The sequence below is a fragment of the Micromys minutus genome (genome assembly GCF_963924665.1).
Source record: "Micromys minutus genome assembly, chromosome: 3".
In the NCBI taxonomy this organism is placed as follows: Eukaryota; Metazoa; Chordata; class Mammalia; order Rodentia; family Muridae; genus Micromys; species Micromys minutus.
This window is the reverse complement of record NC_137972.1, coordinates 64,157,822-64,178,014: the sequence shown is the minus strand read 5'-3', so window position 1 is coordinate 64,178,014 and position 20,193 is coordinate 64,157,822. Positions and strand designations below refer to the sequence as shown.

At 37.5% G+C, this 20,193-nt stretch overlaps 1 long non-coding RNA gene across 1 annotated transcript in view; it reads left to right on the top strand.

Moving 5' to 3' along the window:
• The window catches only part of LOC308419139, a 94,231-nt gene that overhangs the window by 41,030 nt on the left and 33,008 nt on the right, over positions 1 to 20,193 (top strand). Inside the window, exon 4 of the long non-coding RNA XR_013974978.1 lies at positions 14,223 to 14,394. This is a non-coding gene — a long non-coding RNA (uncharacterized lncRNA). The remainder of the gene's footprint in view (positions 1 to 14,222; positions 14,395 to 20,193) is intronic.

Here is a 20,193-nt window from a genome sequence, read left to right as displayed (position 1 = left end):
CAAAGTTTTAGGGTCCTTACTCAGAACCACAGCTGGGCTCATCAGCCAATGAGATTTTGGCCAGCTCCCATGTTGTTTGTGTGAGGGGGGAACACTAGGACACTTAAACCCCCATCTAGTTGGATATACCTCCCAGAGAAATTCTTGCTGGAATTTGAGTATTCTCTGTGCAGTGCTCCACCTGACAACCCATGTGCCATGTCCAAAACTAATTTTTTAAAGCAGCTAACCAAACTGCTGGTAACATGCCATTTTCAAGAGCTTGCATAGCCTGTACCAGACTGATTTAGTTTGGCACTGTTCGAGCTGTAATTTACAGAAACACAAACAGCATACTAAACAGGCCAGGAGGAGCATGGATATGAGCGTTCCCATCCCTGCCCACTCCTTAATAAAATTGAATGATTTTTGTAGCCAATTTAAAATAGACTGAGCAGTTTGGAGGCTAACTTTTGTGTTATTGAGGGTCACTATTTTAAACAAAAGTTGGTTAGTAAGGTTTTCTGCCTGCAAAGACCAATTGCCTTTTAGATAATTACAAATTGCCTGTGACTTGTGTTTATAATAGGTCCAATACTCAGCTGAATAGGGGTTAATGCACAAACCATTTAGAGAAGGTACACATGAGAGGGTTATCAACTGATGGAGTGATATAGCTGATGTTGTAGTAGATCAGCTCTTTGGTTTAAAAAGAATACCTGACACTATATGAGAATCTATTTTTCTTTGTATCTCCAATACTGTAGCTGTCTTTTCTACAATTTTATTGACTACACTAGCTTTCTGTACTGTATTAGTCACAGCTACTGCTGCAGTTGTGATCACAGCTGCTGAAGCCACAATAGCAGAAATAACTGCTACTGTAATGCCAAAATTACGCTTTTCGCAGAAAAGTAGTAGCAGTGCAAATTGCTTTGGATGTGCCACGACAGGTACTGAGAAAAAGGTGGGCACTTGGACTATTAAAGCTGAGTTATTATGTCCATGACAGCAATTGGTAAGATAGCATTGTTTTTGGGAGGTATTGCAATTAGGGGCATCAGTATTATTATTTTGATGAAACAATAACAAAAAGAAGTGGCCTTGCAGACATACTGCAACCTCACATACAGTATGATTAGCATACAAACTATTAAACTTTATATTTGAGAGTTTGAGTTTCTTGTCTCTTGTGGCTGAAATCTTGTAAATAGAAAAATTGTCTGTAATCAGTAAAGAACAAAGCTCTAGGGTAATAAAGGTGCCTTTATCATTAGATAAGATCCACTGATACCATGGCCATCCATTATTTTTAGTGCTATTCCAAGTGAATAGCATTCTACCTAGAGGTTGGGAGAATTCAAAACCTGGAGCTATCTGCCTTGTTTTTTGTATAGGGCTCTGGCAAGAGGTATGCTCAGGAGGGAAATTCTGTATGGGGAGGCAGAATGGGAGTATCTTACGCTTAGTGGAATTATAAAATATTTTCCTTCATTTGATGGGCGCAGGACATGTCCAACCATTATCAATGTAGTAATGTTAATTTTAGTATTATTACTGCCAGACCCAGACCCAGAGGTCATTCCACTTGTTACCTGTGTCAGAGCGTCATTTAGGAAAATTAGCTGCACTTTAGAACCTTGCGAAGGGTCAAGCCAATTGTTGAAGGAACTATTGCGAAGCCAAATGCAGTTTGTACTAAAATTAACTAGGGTAAAGCATAAGGTGTCAGCAAGGGAGAAATTTGTGACAGAGCAAAGCTCTGCTGAGAAGTCAGGATGTATGCAGGGTAGGCCAGAGTCACAATTAGTAGAAAAGAAAACTGGTAAAACAGGAAAATAATGATGTACAGGGAGGTGGACTGGCCAGGTCTAGGCAACCCCCCAAAAGATGGCATCTTCAGCTCTCATGACAGATGTCATCATTGCCAGGAGTAACAAAAGTTTCTGCATCTTTTTCGTGGTTATTCAGCTTTCTCATCAGCCATTCAGGTACCCACAAAGGATCACTCCGGTCCTGGGGAAAAACACAAACAGGTCCCATAGACAGTTAGGCTTCCTGTGACTGCAAACCAGGGTGCAATGGTATCACATTTATTTAAAAAAAAATTTTAGGGCGCTCTTTCTCATTTTAAGGGTTTTTTTTTTTTTTTTTTTTTTTTTTTTTTTTTTTTTTTTTTTGACAAGAGTAGCTCTTGAAGAGCCAGAAAAATTGGATGAGACTGAGAAGTTCCCATCCTAAATCTTTTATTTTCCATTTGCTGCTGCAGCAAACTTCCTTGCTCAATACCCGAGACTTTATTACCATTTTTCTCTGCAGTCCTTATCATCCCAACTTACCTTGGGAACTTTTCTTTCTTTTTCATTTTTTTTTAAACTTTATTTTAAAAAAACAAAGATAAAAGAAAAAAATTAAACATTTTTGCATAAATGTATACAAATACAATTGTGTCAGTGCTTGGCTTTTTTTTTTCTTTTTTTTTAAGGTTTGATACTCTGCATTAAGGTCTTACTATTTACAATGAGCAAAAGTACATGTAAAACAGGTTGTAACCCGGAATTCGTCAACGTGTACTTGGTGTGTAAGGATTGAGCATGATGTTTATTTTTGTTTTTTCTTTTCTTTTTTTCTTGAACTGCACACAGTCTGTGAGTTGTTTCTGGGGAAGTCTGAGCCTCTGGGGTTAGCATCCCACTATCAGTGACTGCATATTATGTCTGTTATTTTGTGACTGGGTTATCTCACTCAGGATGATATTCTGTAGATGCAGCCATTTTCTTAAGAATTTGGTTAAGTCGTTGTTTTTGATGGCTGAGTAGTATTCCATTGTGTAAATGTACCACAATTTTTTTATCCATTCATCTACTGAAGGACATCTGGGTTCTTTCCAGCTTCTGGATATTATAAATAGAGCTGCTATGAACATTGTGGTGCATGTATCTTTGCTGTATATTAATGTGTCTCTGGGGCATATGCCCAGAAGTGGAATAGCTGGATCTTCAGGTAGTACTATGTCCAATTTTCTGAAGAACCGCCAGACTGATTTCCAGAGTGGTTGTATCAGTTTACAACCCCACCAACAGTGGAGAAGTGTTCCTCTTTCTCCGAAACATAGCCAGCATCTGCTGTCATGTGAGTTTTGGATCTTGGCCAGTCTGACTTGGGAACTTTTCTAGCATTGCCCTGACTGCAAGAATTTCTGACCTTGAGCAAAGACTCCCTTTTGTTTGAAGAATGTAACAACATTTGCAGCAGTATAAGCCTGACCATTGTCTATTTTAATATTTGCAGGCTTTTCCCAGGCAGCCCATGCCTCAAGGCAATTTCTGCCTCATCTTTTGCAATGTGTCCTTTTGTGCTGTTTTATTCTTTTGATGCCTTTTTTCCCATTTCTTACTATGACAATTACCAGATTCTGACTGGCTCTCCTGATATTCTCTGAGTGACTTTTGACTGTTTTTAATAGCGGCTGTCTTCAACACAGGCATGAATCAATTTCCAAATAGGTCTCATACCTGGTTTTAATCACTTTTCTTCATATGCCCTAACTAAGTCTCTTCCTAACTTGTCCCAACAAGGAAGGTTAAGGTTCCTGTAGACCACAAATCATGGATCATGTAGACCACACTGAGACAAATATGTTTGGATATTTTTCTCACTTAGTTTCATTTTTCTTTCTCTTAGCAATTCTTTGAGAGCCAAACATATGGGATGGTTCTGGTTACTCCCCATGTTACTGACACACTCATCTATGAGTGCAGATTCTTGAACCACAGCCAAGTGAGCCTAACCAGTGAGCCTAACGAGTGAGCCTAACAAGCAAGCCTAGCACTCTTCTGTAGGGTGATGTCATCCACAAATAAGGAACACTATCAACACTAGGACTGTCCACACAGGTACAAACAGCGCAAGTGCAAGGAAGTGATCCATTCAGATAGTCACTTATTGTGAACTTTATAGTACCAAATTGTAGGGAGCATTATATTCCCAAATTACCGGGAATTTATTGTCCCAATTACTGGGAGCTTTATTGTCCCAATCCAGGAAATTTTCTTGTCTCAATTCAGGGAACTTTATTGTCACAATCCAGGGAGCTTTATTTTCCCAACCAGGGAACTTTATTATCTCAATCCAGGGAGCTTTATTGTCCCAATCCAGGAAACTTACCAGTACTGCTCCTGACACCTCTTGAGAGTTCTGAATATTCATGGCTCCCCCTGGTTCGATTTCTGGGTTTTCAGCACCCTTTGTTGCGCCCAACCTTGTCCCACAAGGAAAAGATGCAACATGGCCAGATTCTTCTCTTAGCAGTTTTATTAAGCACTCCTTTCTTGATGCTTTTGTGGAGGGGGAGCCCCGTGCCTGGGAGGCTCTCACCTTTTATCCTCCCTGCTGTCCACCAGCTGAGGTGTATCATCATAATTGGTCAGTGATGTGGCATGATACAGGTGTATGTGCTCTTGGGGTGTTTACTAGTTAGAAAGGGCAGAAGTCAGCACCTTAGGGTGCAGACCTTTGTCTCAAAATCCAATACGGCTCCCTACACAGGTTAAAAACTTTTGTCACCCCTTCTTTCTCTCTCTCTCTCTCTCTCTCTCTCTCTCTCTCTCTCTCTCTCTCTCTCTCTCTCTTTCTCTCTTTCTTTCTTTTTATCTCCACCCCTAAGCTCAGTCCCTTGTATACTCTCTCAACTCTACCTCCTCAGTCCATGTTGCATGGCTGCAGTTCACAGGTCTGCCACATCTAGCCTGATCTCCAGTCATAGGTGCACCATGCACTTTTTAGCACAATTGCCTTATAATAGAGTTTGAGGTCGGGGATAGTGATTCCCGCAGATGTTTTCTTGTTGTTGAGGATGGATTTCTTTCTTCTAGGTTTGTTGTTATTCTAGATGAAACTAAACATTGCTCTTTCCAACTCAGTGTAGAATTGGGTTGGTATTTTGTGGAAATTGCATTGAATCTATAGATTGCTTTTGGTAAGATGGCCATTTTTACAATATTGATCCTTCCAATCCACAATCATGGGAGATCTTTCCTTTTTCTGAGATCTTCCTTGATTTCCTTCTTTATAGGTTTGAAGTTCTTAACATACAGATCCTTCACTTGCTTAGTTGGAGTCACACTAAGGTATTTCATATTTTTGTGACTATTGTGAAGAGTATACTTTCCTAGATTTCTTTCTTCACATGTTTGTCCTTCGAATATAGAAATGCTATTGATTTTTTAGAGTTAATTTTGTATCCAGCCACTTTGCTGCACTTATTTTTCAGGTGTAGGAGTTCTCTGGTGGAGTTTTGTGGTCAGTTAAGTACTCTATCATGTCATCTGCAAATAGTGATGTTTTTACTTCTTCCTTTCCAATTTGTATCCCTTTGATTTCCTTTTGCTGTCTAATTGTTCCAGCCAGGATTTCCAGTACTATGTTGAATAGGTAGGAGGAAGAGTGGTCAGCCTTGTGGAGTCCCTTTTTAGTGGGATTGTTTCTAGTTTCCCATCCTTAAGTTTGATGGCTGTTGGTTTGCTCTATATTGATTTTATGATGTTTAGATACGTGCTTTGGTTTCCTGTTCTTTCCAAGCCTTTTAACATAAAGTGGTGTTGAATATTGTCAAAAGATTTCTGAGGATATAGTGAGATGATCATTAGTTTTTGTTCTTTGAGTTTGTTTATATGGTGGATTACATTGATGGATTTCCATATATTAAATCTTCCTAGCATACCAGGGATGAAGCCTACTTGAACATGCTGAATGATCATTTGATGTGTTCTTGGATTCCGTTTGCAAGGATTTTGTTGAGTATTTTTGCATCAATGTTTATAAGTGATATTGGTCTGAAGTTCTCGTTCCTTGTAGGGTCGTTGTGTGGTTTAGGAAAGAGGGTTATTGTAACCTCAAAAAATGAGTTAGGTAGTGTTCCATCTGATTCTATTTTGTGGAATAGTTTGGAGAGTATTGGTATTAGGTCGTTAAAAAATGTCTGATAGAATTCTGCACTGAACCCATCTGGACCTCGTCTTTTTTTGATTGGGAGACTTTGATGACTTCTATTTCTTTATGTGTTATTGGGATTATTTAGATGGTATACCTGGTCCTTGTTTAACTTTCGTATCTGGTATCTGTCTAGGAATTCATACATTTCATCGAGATTTTCCAGCTTTGTTGAGTATAGACTTTTATAGCAGGACCAGATGATTTCTTGAATTTCCTCAGTTTCAGGTATTGTCTTCATTTCATTTCTGATTTTGCTAATTTGGATATGCTCTTTGCCCTCTTGTTAGTCTGGCTAAGAATTTATCAATGTTGTTAATATTCTCAAAGATCCAGCTGTTTGTTTTGTTGATTCTTTCAATGGTTCTTTTTGTTTCTCTTTGGTCTATTTTTGCCTGAAGGTTGATTTTTTTCTTGCCATCTACTCCTTTTGGGTTTATTTGCTTCTTTTTGTTCTAAACTTTCAACTGTGCTGTCAAGTTGCTAGTGTATGTTCTCTCCAGTTTCTTTTTGAAAGCACTCAGAGCTATGAGTTTTTCTCTCAGTCCTGCTTTCATTGCATCCCATAGGTTTGGGTATGTTGTGTTTTAATTTTTATTGAATTCTAGAAAGTCCTTAATTTCTTTCTTTATTTCTTTTTTGATTCTGCTATCATTTAATAGAGCATTGTTTAGTTTCCATGTATATAGGGGCTTTTTGTTTTCCTTGTTGTTATTAAAGACCAGCCTTAGACCATGGTGATCTGAAAGGATGCATGGGAGTATTTCAATCTTTTTTATCTACTGACGCTTGTTTTGTGACCAATTATGTGGTCAATTTTTGAGAAGTTGCCATGAGGTGCTGAGAAGAAGGTGTATTCTTTTGTTTTAAGATAATATGTTCGGTAGATAACTATTAATTCCAGTTGGTTCATAGTCTCTGCTAGTTTTACAGTGTTCTTGTTCAGTTTCTGTTTCCATGATCTGTCCAATGGTGAGAGTGAGGTATTGAGGTTTCTCACTATTTCTGTGTGGAGCACAATGCATTTTTTGTTCTTTAGTAGGATTTGTTTTATGAATATGGGTGCTTTTGTATTTGGAGCATATATGTTAAGGATTGAGAGTTCATTCTGACAAATTTCCCATGTAATGAATAAAAAGTGCCCTTCCTTATCTTTTTTGATAACTTTTGGTTGAAAATCTGCTTTATTCTATATTAGAATGACCACTCCAGCTTGCTACTTGGGGCCATTTGCAGATAGTATCTTTCTTTGTCTCTGAGATAATTTTCTTGTGTGCAGCAAAATGCTGGATTTTGTTTATGTATCCATTCTTATAGCCTTTGAATTTTTATTGGTTAATTAAGTGCCTTTATGTTGACAGATATCAAAGAATAGTGGTTGCTTTTTCCTGATATTTTTGCTTTTGGAGGTTTAATTGTGCCTGTGTGTGTTTCTTCTATTGGTTTTCTTACTTAGGGTTTTTCTTGTGTTTACTAAGATGTAGTTACCCTCGTTGTATTGGGTTTTCCACCTGTAATTTGTTGTAGTGCTGGGTTTTTGGTCAGATATTTTGTAAATTTAGTTTTGTCTTGGAATATCTTAGTCTCTCCATCTATGGTGATTGAGATTTTGCTGGGTATAACAGCTTGAGCTGACACTAGTGGTCTCCTAGGGTCTGCATGATGTCTGTCCAGGAAATTCTAGCTTTCATTGACTCTGTTGAGAAATCTGGTGTGATTCTAATTGTTCTTCCCTTAAATGTTACCTGACCTTTTTTCCTTACTTCTTTTAGGATTCTTTCTTTGCATTAAGCACTTGGCCTTTTGACTATTATGTGTCAGGAGGAATTTCTTTCCTGGTCCATCCTATTTGGAGTTCTGTAGGCTTGTGTTATGCTCATGGTCATCTCATTCTTAAGGGTAGAGAAGTTTTCTTCTATGATTTTTACTGTGCCTCTTAGTTGATATTCTTTGCCCACTTCTATTCCTATTATTCTTATGTTTGGTATTTTCATTGTACCCTGGATCTCCTGGACATTTTGAGTTAGGAGCTTTTTGGGTTTTGGATCTTCTCTGACTGTCTTGTCCATGTTTTCAATGTTGTCTTCAGCCCCCGAGGTTCTCTCTTCCATCTCTTGTAGGCTTTTGCAATGTGACTCCTGATTTACTTTTTAGGCTTTCTACCTCTAGGGTGGGGGGGCACACTTTCCGCATGGTCGGCAGAGACCTCTCTGCTCCCCAGCTACTCGGAATGCCTTCTTACCAGGCCTATGTCTCAAGATATCAGCTGTTCCTGTTGGTGGATTTTTGGAGCGCTTGCTCTGTACTAAAAGGCCGCTGTCTGGGTACAAACAGCACAATGCTGGGTTCCTGGTTCCCTGATCCAAGCAGAGGGGTGAGCATTTTCTGCACACTTGACAGAGATCTCTCTGCTCCCTGGCTATGCGAATGCCTTATTACCAGGCCTGTGTCCCTGGATCTCCTCTGTTCCTCGTGACAGATGACCTGAGCACCTGTTTTTGTACCCAAAGGCGGCGGGCTGGGAACAGACAGCCCAATGCCCGGTTCCTGGTTCCCTGAACCAAGCAGAGGAGTGGCGTACTTTCCAAGTTCCCGGCAGAGATCTCTCTTCTCCCTGGCTACTTGGAAGGCCTTCTCACCAGTTCTGTGTCACTGGATCTCCGCTGTTCCTGGTGGCAGATGGTCTGAGCTCCTGTTCTGCACCCATCAGCAGTCAGCTGAGAACAGACAGCCCAATTCTGGGTTCCTGGTTTCCTAAACCAAGCAGGGGGGCACACTTTTCGAGCGATTGGCCGAGATCTCTCTGCTCCCCGGCTATTCAGAACACCTTCTCACCAGGCCAGTGTCCCTGGGTCTCCAAAAATGTTATTTTATTACACCAGATAATGGTGGGTTGCGAAACAGTTTACAGATATTTGTGTGATGACAGTGATGTTACAGGAACTTGTAGGATGGGATCTCAGAGAAGGTCCTCTGAGGCAAAAGAGAAAGAAGAGATTGAAGAGAGGGATGTTTTGCAACTTCTTTCTGGGTAAAGCCTCACAGGGTTCATGGTGAAAGATATCTATTGTAACAACTACCAGTAGTGTCCAGTAGAGGGGATTTCAGAACAAAAAAAAATCTAGTGAGGGTACTGTGTTATTACGAGGGAGTAAGCTCTATATGGTATATGTTATATTCAGTAGGGGGTGGCATGGACCTACTACTGGGTTTGATAAACCTATTGATGAATTTTAATGTAGAAAAAAGAAGAGTTTGGAGAAGGTCATGCTTGCAGACTATATGTATGTCAAGTACGTGGCATGTGGCATAGCTGTTAGCGTAAAGCTTGCCCACAACTCCCAATCTTTCCATCCTTCAACCCAGGGATCACTGATGGGATATTAAAAATGAGTTTCAAGTTTGACAATTTTTGTGCAACCATAACTGTTGGATTCACTTTGGCATCACCAATGTTTGCCAAGTCCATATATGGAAACCTCATCCAACCAGTCACCTGTGTTGCTATAAGTAAAACACATGGAATTGAGGTGTATGGAAATATCAGTAATGGCCCAGAGACTGAAAGTGGACAGTTCTTAGTTCTTTTAATTTTGTGGTGTCTTTTTACAAAATATCTCCTTAGCAAAAAAAATCTTTAGTGGTGAGTACTGGGGGAGTTAGAAGGAGGATGAGCAGCAGTGAAGTTAAAATGAAGAATAATAAAATCAGCTGTAAGAATAAAAGAAAAGGGAAGCCTAGTGAGGGCATATACCCTACAGGTATACAGCTACCAATTCATGAATATTCTTTCATGAGATTCTCTTGTTTTGGGGGTGGCATCCACTTCACTTTTTCAATACTTAATCGGTCAGTGAGTAGTGGACAATTTTGATAAATGTAGTAGTGCTTGACATTTCTAGAAGGGTCATAAATAGGTCTAGGTAGTTGCTATGTAAAGACATAAACAAAACTACTTCTAGTGTTTAGGAGTATATCTGCTTCCTTCCCAATCCAGTCCAATGGATGCTACCATTATACCAGCATGATATGATTTACTCCTGGTGAATGTTAGAAATGGAGATTAGAGAGTGTTTGGAGCTCTTATAAATATTAAATATATTTAGGCTAGTCTGACCTATCATGAATTGCAAGTTTGGAGTTAGGTATTTGCTTTTCATTTTATAAGTTGGACTGTTAGTGTTTGATATACTTTTTCTATTACCAATTTGCACTGGAGTTGTGAGGAATACCAGTGTGGTGTTCAAATTCACATTGCAAAGAGAAGGTTTGTGTTTGGGTGATAATAAAGGCAGGGCCTTTCCCAGGTTTTATCTGTTAAGGAGTGCCCATGGTTGAAAAGTTAGAGTATATGGTGAATTAGCCTTTCTAAGACTTTTGCCAGTTGAGGTCTAGTCCTGCAAAAATGGGACATATTTTTGTCTGCTAAATTGGGGAATCTTAGCACCATTAATTTTTCAGAGGACGTTGGATTTGAGACTTCAGGGGTTAATGCCCATAGTTTTAAAGTTTGGATAATAACAAAAGACACACAAAAGGATTATGATTTTGTTACCTTCAAAAACTGAGGATGGGGAATACGGAAAGGAGTGGGTATGAACTCATTTATATTTGTTTGTGTGCATGAATGGAATCAATATCATTGCTCAATAAAGATTGTGAATATTTTCTTATCAGTGAATATATTTCACTCAAATATTGAAACATGAAGGGTACTATGAGATCTCACATGGCACATTTTGAAGGGAGTGGCTGTTTCTTGTCACAGGGTGAATATGTGTATGAGTAAAGAGAAAGTTCATTAGTTTCTAATTTGACAGAGGGCCATGATCACCAGGGAAAAGAATTAACAGCATACACACTCTCTTAAAGCTATTAAAGGGTCTACTGACTACTTTCAGGCTAACTAGATAGCATAGGATTCCTTATTTTGTTTGTGGGAGCATGATGGGAAATTTTTGGATCAGGTAATATAGAAGGTGTTCATACCAAGTAAAGTAGAATATTATTGACTTGATGTTTTCTTTCCTCCATTAGTAAATATTAAGGGCTTCCTGGTGGTGGGTTTCTTTGTGATGTTCTGGAGATGGGGCAGCCACTGCAACAGAGGGAGTGCAGGAATCTGTCTTTCATTAGGATAAGGATTATCAGCCTATCCAACAACTCCTATTGAGTTAACAGTAAAACAGAAGTTCTGTGTAGCTATTGAAAATAGGAGAAAGAAAACAGAGTGACAAACATTTTGGTCGGTTGCCCTAAGGTTTGCAGGTCTCTATTTCTGATAGTTTAATCATAAATCAAGTGCATCTACCTTAGTTAACACTTCAGTTGTACCATCCATTATGCTGTGAAGCATTCCATAGTCCTCATATAAGCTTCCACATGTATAATGGGGGGATTAAAGCTAAGAAGGAGTACAGGAATTGTTGGAACTTATCACCAAAGTGACGTGACCCTAGGGTAATTTTGCCAGAATTTAGAGCTTGGACACCATCAGGGATAGTATTTTAGTGAGGAAAGGTTTTATTCCATTTTAAGGGGATTAAATAAAGGTCAATGATATTGCAAAGGGAAAATTCATGGCAGAAGGCAGTTAATGTAACACTGAAAGCTCTGGAGTGAGACATGAGTTAAATTTAGAGGAAGGAAAAGATGGATTTCTGATGACTTATTTCTTATTATTTTCCCATAATAAGTTATGGGAAATTTGTATTCCCAAGAATGCAAGGGCTAGATTAAGTTTTAATTTGGAAGGAACTATTTGGAGTCGATGAGAGGATAGGTAAGGTATTATTTGGTCTGTATATTGAGGGTGGGGTGGGTTGGAAAGGCTCCCTGTACAAAAATATCATTCATGTTCTATCTATCTTTCTGTCTGTCTGTCTTCTATCTAAAGGATTGAATAGAAGGAGGAAGAGAGAGAGAGAGAGAGAGAGAGAGAGAGAGAGAGAGAGAGAGAGAGAGAGAGAGAGAGGAAATGAATAGATGGGGGTGGTGAAGAAGGAACCAGCATAGTGCTTTAGATTTATTTATTAGGCTTTTACTTGCATTTAATGTTATGTATATGTATATATATATATCCATGTTCATGACTAAGTTGGCAATATTATCCTTTGAAACTCTGAGCACTTACAAATACAAATATTACAATACAAATATTAAAAAGCATAGGGTACTAGAAAGAATATGGCATGCAAGTATTAGAATGCAAACCCAGATTATGAGGAATGGTGATGACAGATGGATTTTTCAGTATTATCGACAGCATGGTTAGACTGTTTGGCAAATTCCTGTTTAGACAAAAAAGTATGTCAAATCTACTTCTTGTAATATACACATGCACAAAAATACTAAAATATTTAAAGCTCATCTTCACTAATATATAGTCCAAAGCTATAATTAAATGCATAATGCTGTCATATATTCAAAAATTCAAAGATCTTTTTTTAATTGAACAACTTTATTAAAAAAAAGATAAATGTACAGATTTTAAGAATTTTTGCATAAAAGCATTTGAATACATTTTTGTCAGTGTTTGTTTTTTTTCAACTTTTGATAGTATGAATTAAGATCTTGCTAGTTACAATGAGCATAAAGTAAATGTAAAACAAGATGCAACCTGGAATTAGTCAAAGTTTTCTTGGTGTATAAAGATTAAGCATAATGGTTTTTTTACTTTTTTTTTTCTTTTCTTGAACTTCATATAGTCAGTGAGTTGTTTCCGGGGTGTTCAGAGCTTTCTGGGGTTAGTATCCAATTATCAGTGACTGCATATTATGTCTGTTCTTTTGTGACTGGGTTATCTCACTCAGGATGATATTCTCTAGATGCATCCATTTTCTTAAGAATTTCATAAAGTCATTGTTTCTGATATCTGAGTAGTACTCCACTGTATAAATATACCACAATTTTTGTATCCATTCATCTACTGAAGGACATCTGGGTTCTTTCCAACATCTGGCTATTATAAATATGGCTGCAATGAACATTGTTTTGCATGTGTCATTGGTGTATATTGGAACTTCTCTGTGGTATATGCCCAGAAGTGGGCTCATTTCTGGATCTTCTATTCTATTCTATTGATCCACATGCCTGTAACCATACCAGTACCATGCAGTTTTTAAATCAATTGCCTTGTACTATAGCTTGAGGTCAGGAATATTGATTCCTGCAGATGTTTTCTTGCTGTTGGGGATGGATTTTGCTATTCTAGTTTTTTGTTTTTCCAGATGAAATTGCATATTGCTCTTTCCAACTGTATGAAGAATTGGGTGGGAATTTTGCTGGGGATTGCATTAAATCTGTAGATTGCTTTTGAAATCCAAAATTATAGTATGCTTATAAGCAGTATTCATAAAGAACAAATCTTATCAGAACAGCCATTTCTATTTATTGAGCTGATGGAAGTGTATAGTCAGGTATTTTTCATGAAAACGTGACTCAGAGGCTAGCCTATCTTTCAGGAGATGGTGATAAATACATGCACATAGCTTATATAATCTTCAAATGATATAGTGATAGTAATAATAATAAGGGAGCAAATTCTAGTATATGCAATATGAATGTTTCCAAAAACAAACTATTCATTTTTTATCTGCAAGAAATTATTATATATTATAATTAATTGCACCTAGTAATAGTTGTATCTGAGGGGGCTGAAAAACCAAGGTTACTGGAATGCAAACATTTGTCCAACAAAACACGTGCTAGCATGGAATTTTTGAAAATACATAAATATATTAAATATTTATTTTTTAGATAAATATTTTTTAAAATTTTTATCATTATTACTCTGTGAGATAACCTATAATAATTTTGTGTCTTTGGATCAGGGTTTAGAGGTAACATTTCTCTGTTACATGCAAGTTATTGTCTTCTACTCGACATATGTACTATTATGTAGTATAATTCAGATGTCTATATGAACCTAGAGGAGCCAGCCACAGTCAAATATCAAAGAATCAGCAAAAGCCTCAATTTAGATGCCCAGAGTCATACTCAGAAGTGCATGAGTAAATTAAGCCTTTTTTTTTTCTAAGTATCCATGATCAAGGGCCACACAGGTAGATGCTAGTCAGTTCTGAGGCACCACTGGCTGGTTTTGTTTACTATCAATTGGTAAATTACATTACATTCTATTTTGGTCTGAGTTTCTCCTTGTAGCCACAAAATGTTTTTATCATTTTCATTGAAAATAAATTACTTCATACAATAAACCTGACCATTGATTTGTCTTCTTTCTCTACTCACAGCTCCTCTGCTTCCAATGAGTCCATTCTGTCTTCATTTCCCTTCTCAAAAGAGCAACCCTACAAAAGACAACAACCAAACAAGATACATCATGAAAAGAAGAATTAAATAGACCTTCATATCAGCACTGAACAATACAACTCAGTAGGAGGAAATGATTTCCAAAGGAGGCAAGTGAGTAAGAAACAACCAGTTAAACTGAGGAATGCCACAAAAACACAGATTAACAGCTATAATCTATACACTCCCGACATAGGGAAGATCCTGACAGGTTCAAGGAATGAAGCAAGTAGTGGTGATCTATGCTCAGAGAGACTGAAACAGCAGAACAAGTCCTTTCTCAATTGTATGTCTCACATGTTATCTGGATGACTTCCATGCCCCCTGTAATTTTATTCTCTTGAGGATTCCCTTTTGTATAACATCAGTGAGCCAAAGATTTTAGGGTCAGAAGTAATAAAAAATCAGTATAACTTCCATATAGACAACTCAACAAAGAAAGCACAAGGAATCACTGAAAATCATCAGAAGAAGAAGTATGCATATCAAACAGAATGAGTGGTATGTTTAAATGTAAAGGTGACAAATCTGTGGTTGTGTTGAGATAGGTCTAGACATAGAAATCAAAAGGAGATAAATAGAACCAGAGAATAAATAAAGTAAATGTGGAAGGGAAAATACCATCTTTATTATTGGGTATGGCCTTATTCAAAGATTCTTTTGTAGTAGCTATACATAAGAAAAGAACAGATTCAGATTTTATGACAACTAACTTGGAGTTGCTATGTTCTTCATAGAAATTAGTTATGGGGCAAAAATGGAGCAAATCAAAAGCAGGATTTGACTCCTAGGAGCATCCCACATTCAAGGTTGCTGTAAATTCATAAGCACTCTCCCAAACACCCACCACCAACATTGGTAGCTGCATATTTCCATTCATTCATTCATGCCCCTCTGAACCTCATTTCTGGTTCTCCACACAGCTGATACTGTTCCCTATCACGCTTCTAGACTCTTCTCCCACACAGTTCCCTTCTTCATTCTGACTCACATGACAATTTTATTCACCTTCTAAGTGTACTTTAAGCATCCTTATTTGGACTTTCCTGTTTTAATTTTTGGTTTTGTGAGGTGTATCATTGGTATTCTGTACCTTTTGGCCAATATCTAAGTATCACTGAATAAGCATCCTGCTTGTCCTTTTGTGTCTTGTTTACCTCATTCAGGATGATATTTTCAATTCCATAAATTTTCCTGCAAAATTAATGATTTCCTTGTTTTTTATATTTTAATTGTACTCCATTGTGTAAATGAACTTAATCTTCTGTATCCATTTTTTTCAGTTGGTGGACATCTGGATTGTTTCCAGTTCCTAGCTATTAGGAATAAAGTTGCTATAAACTTAGTGAAGCTTGTGGTCTTGTGATGTAGTAGAGCATCTTTTGGGTATATGTCCAGGAGCAGTATAGGTAGGTCTTCTGGGAGAACATTAGACAATTTTCTGATAAACAGTCAGATTGATGTCCATAGTGGCTGTACAATTTTGAGAGGGTATCAGCAATGGAGGACTGTTGCTCTGTCTCTATATCCTTGTCATCCTTGTTATTTGAAGTTTTGTTATTTGCCATTCTGATTGGTATATGGGTTAATCTCAGGGCTAAAATAAATAACCTTAGTCAAGATGGGTATATGGAACCTTAAGAGACTACCTACAGCAGCCTGAAAGTGCCTCAGGTAGAAGTATTGGGATACCAAACTACCTATAATACATTTGACCCAAAATTGGCCCTCACTAAAAGAAATGTACACACAAATATGGAAAAGACTGAAGGAATGGTCAACTAACAACCTGCATTCCACCCCCAGCAATGCATATATGTAACTGTTGGCTGCCTTGTGTGGCCTCAGTGGGAAAGGTTGCACATAACCTTGCATCAACCTAATGTAATGAGGCCATGGTACCCAGGATGGGGAAGACCCTCTTCATGGTAAAGAGGAAGTAGAATGCAGGAGGAACCCTGTGATGGAAAATTAGGAAGGAGTCAGTAGTCAGGATGTAAGTTTGTATATTAATTTTAGTAGTATAGTCATTTGAATAGTGATTTTATTTTTTGTGCTAATGACTTTATTGGCCTTAAACACTAAGTAGTTAAAATGTTTTTATTAACTAGGGGAATTTTTTTCTAAAGCTTGTTATTATATTCTGCCTTATTATAGCTAAGCCTCCATAGTTTCAATGGAGAAACAAAAATTAATAAAAGATACTTGATATTGTATATATATATATATATATATACTAGTTTACTTTTCATAAGTAGGGGTAATTTCTTAGCAAGAAATCATTGGTAATATGATGTTCTGCATGTAAACATTCTTGTCTGCTTAGAAGTCTCCTGTCTGTTCCTATAGAAACACCATTCTAATACAAAGATGGATTGGCTATTCTAGAACATAAAAGAAATTTGTTGAGGAGTAATGGGAACTTTCAAGGTCATACAGCACCAACAAACCATAAGGTATATACAGAAAGTGATAGTTCTGGAAATAATAGATAAAAGATAGAAAATTAATTTACATCATTGGAAATTAATTGAAAAACATTTGAAAATAATTTGAGTGATACAAATTATTATTTCTTATTTTGTAGTATTTGATATTTGATTTTTGATTTTTTTTGTTTTTTGTTTTTGTTATTATTTTTTGTTATTGTTGTTGTTCTTGTTGTTTTAGCCATACAATAATCGGTGTGATATTATATTTGGGTATTTTGTAATATCTACTGAACAATGGAACTATAGATTTCTCAAGAAATGTTATGTAGACAACTTTGGTAATGCAGAACTATTCTAGCTCTAATGTTAGAGAGAGTTTCTGTCATATGTCCAGTTTCCTGAGATTCTATTGTTGCCAGGAAACAGATATAGCTCTCTGCTGAGAGACTCTGCCATATCCTGGTCAATATAGATGTGAATAGTCATAGTTAATCATTGAACTGAAAATGGGAACCACAGTGGAGGAATTAGAGAGAGGTCTGAAGCTGAAGGGGTTCCAACCCTATTGGAAAAACAATAACAACCAACCAGAACTCCCATAGCTCCCAGGGACTAAGCCATTGACCAAAGAGCACATATGAATAGACCTATGGCTCCAGCTGCATATGTAGCAGAGGATGTCCTTTATCTAGCATTGGTGGGAGGTGAAGTCTTTGGCCTTATGAAGACCCAATACCCTCAGTGTAGGAGAATACCATGTCAGTGAGAAGGGAGTGGGAATGTGGGTAGGAGAGAATCATCATAGAAGCAGGAGGAGGGGGTGCAATGAGGGTTTGTGGAGGGGAGTGGAGGAAAGGGGATAGAATTTGATATATAAATAATTAAAACATTCAATAAAAATTAAAATTTATTCACTTTAAACCATGCTGACTGCCTTCACCCAGGCATCCTCAGCCACAATTCCCCTCCATTCTTCTCTTTTTTTCTGAAAATGTGGGGGCCAAATGGATATCCACTCAACACTGTACATAATATCTTTGCAATGCTAGGTACATCCTGTAACTCTGAGGCCAGAAGAGTCAGCCCAGCTAAAAGAATATAACCCAAGGATAGGTAACAGCTTTTGGGAATGTCCTTATTCTAGTTCCTCAGGCTTGAGCACATGGAGACCAAGTTACACATTTTCTACACATGTTTGGGTAGGCAGATATCTAGCCTGTATATTTCCTTTTGTTGGTGTTCCAGTCTTTGAGAGATTCAAGTGTGTAGGTTATTTGACACTCTTAGCTTTCCTGTGGAGTTTTTACCCTCTTTCGAGCCCTCTGAACACTTCCATAATATTTCCCAAGCCCCATCACTGTTTTGCTGTGGGCCTCTTAATTTCTCTGAGTCGGTTGCTCAGTGGAGCCTCTTAGAGGAAAGCCATGCTAGACTCCTGTTTGCAAGCATAACCGAATATCTGTAATAGTGTCAGTGATTAATGCTTGCCTCTGTGATGGTTCTCTAGTCAGGGTGGCTACTGCTTTACTATTCATCCTCAGCTCCCTTTCCTGTTTCTGCATATTTTATAGACTGGATAAATGTTGGGTTAAAGGTTATAGAGGTGGGGTACTGAAACTATGAAATAGTTGAATAAATCAAATACTATATTTTTGATGAAATGGGTAATATAAGGAAATTATAACAGACACACCACTCCCTTACCACATTCTCAACAAGATAAGATGTTATGCAATTAATAAGTGGATGTACCATTAGTTTGTTCAATTTGACTTCATAGTCTCTCCTCATATCATATACATCATCTCTAGTATATGTTTGTATTGTGAACCTATTTGCCTTTAATTGAAACATCCATTTGTGAAAAATTTTTTGTAATTTTCAGACTCTTACTTGATATGCATGTTTTTTAAAATTAAGTAGCATGCTACTTTGAAAAATATTCTCATACTATCTTTTGTTTATATGAATAGAATGTTATTTGGGGAGAATAAATGGCTCTTAATGATGTCTTATTCCAGATGTGTAGACTTATCTTTATGTCTCAACTGGAAAAGTCAAACACTACAAGTATGCCAAGACCAGTTTAAAATTTCTTTTCATTAGTTTTTCACATAAGTTGTATATTCACTAGCATTCAATGCTTTGTCTAGAATAAAGGAAATATTTTAGTCTCCAGAGAAGTTTTGTAGAGGTCTAGTTCAGAGCAAATTTACTGGGAGGCTAACACAATCATCACCATTTCTTTTTAGTTATTCTGATGAATTGGGTAGTTCTCTAATAGGACTTTGCTTGTTCTAATGCTCATCTTAACCCATAAGCATTAACAGCTAAGGCTGGTAGAGATAATAATAGTTAAATGTAAAATGACTCAATAAATTTAGAGCAGAAGTATCAAGAAAAACTCTAGAGAACTTTCCTGTTCCTGTATTCAGGACTTTAATGGGGGCATTTATGCTAAAATTGTGTGACAGGATGGATCCAGTGATTATTGCTATAGATTAAGTATGCCTCTCTACCAACAAACACATAAAATTTATGGAGGATACATTACACCTACTTACAGCAAACTGAATAACCTAAATGTGACTTCAGTACTAGTCCTTTGCATGCTTTTATGATGTCAGTGCAATGCTTGCATCAGTTAGGACTGAAGTAAAAATTCTGAACATGTACTATGTGGAAAAGAAAACATTTCATTAGCCTTTGGTTTTGTGTCCTATCAGATTTTCTTAATTTTTTTTGAAAAAAAAATGTATCATAACTAGCCAGATTACATATTTTTAATTCTCCTCTTGACCCACTCTCCTACTCTTCCACATCCCATAACTCCTTCCTGATCCCCTTCTCCAAGCCACTCTACCCACCCTGTTAAACATCTAAACTCCCTGGAGCCCCCAGTCTCTTGAGGGTTAGGTGCATCTTCTCTGACTGAGACCAGATCTGGAAATCCTCTGCTGTATTTGTGTTTGGGGCCTCATATCAGCTGGTGTATTCTGCCTGTTTGGTAATCTAGTGTCTGAGATCCAAACAATGTCTCAGGGTATCGGTTCACTAAGACTGCTGATCCTTCTATAGGGTCACCTTCTTCCTCACTTTTTTTCATTTTTCCCTTAATAAAGGGGTCAACAGCTTCTGTTCATTGGATGGGTGCAAATATCTGTATGTGACCCTTTCCGGTGTTTCTTGGGTCTTTTAGAAGGCAGTCATGATAGGTCCATTTTGTGAGCACTTCATATCCTCAGTAATAGTGTCAGACCTTGAGGCTTCCATTTGAGCTTGATCCCACTTTGGGCCTGTTGACGCACCTTCTTTTCCTCAGGCATTTCCTTTCCAGCTCATTTGATACTGGTTCTCCTTTTATGAGCCACATTACTTAAAAATACATGTTTCCTCTCTTGAAACAGTTTCTATTTGCCTATATTTCTCCATATATAGGAAAGGGATTTTGGAGATTATCTTTGTCTACTTAGTCATGGTG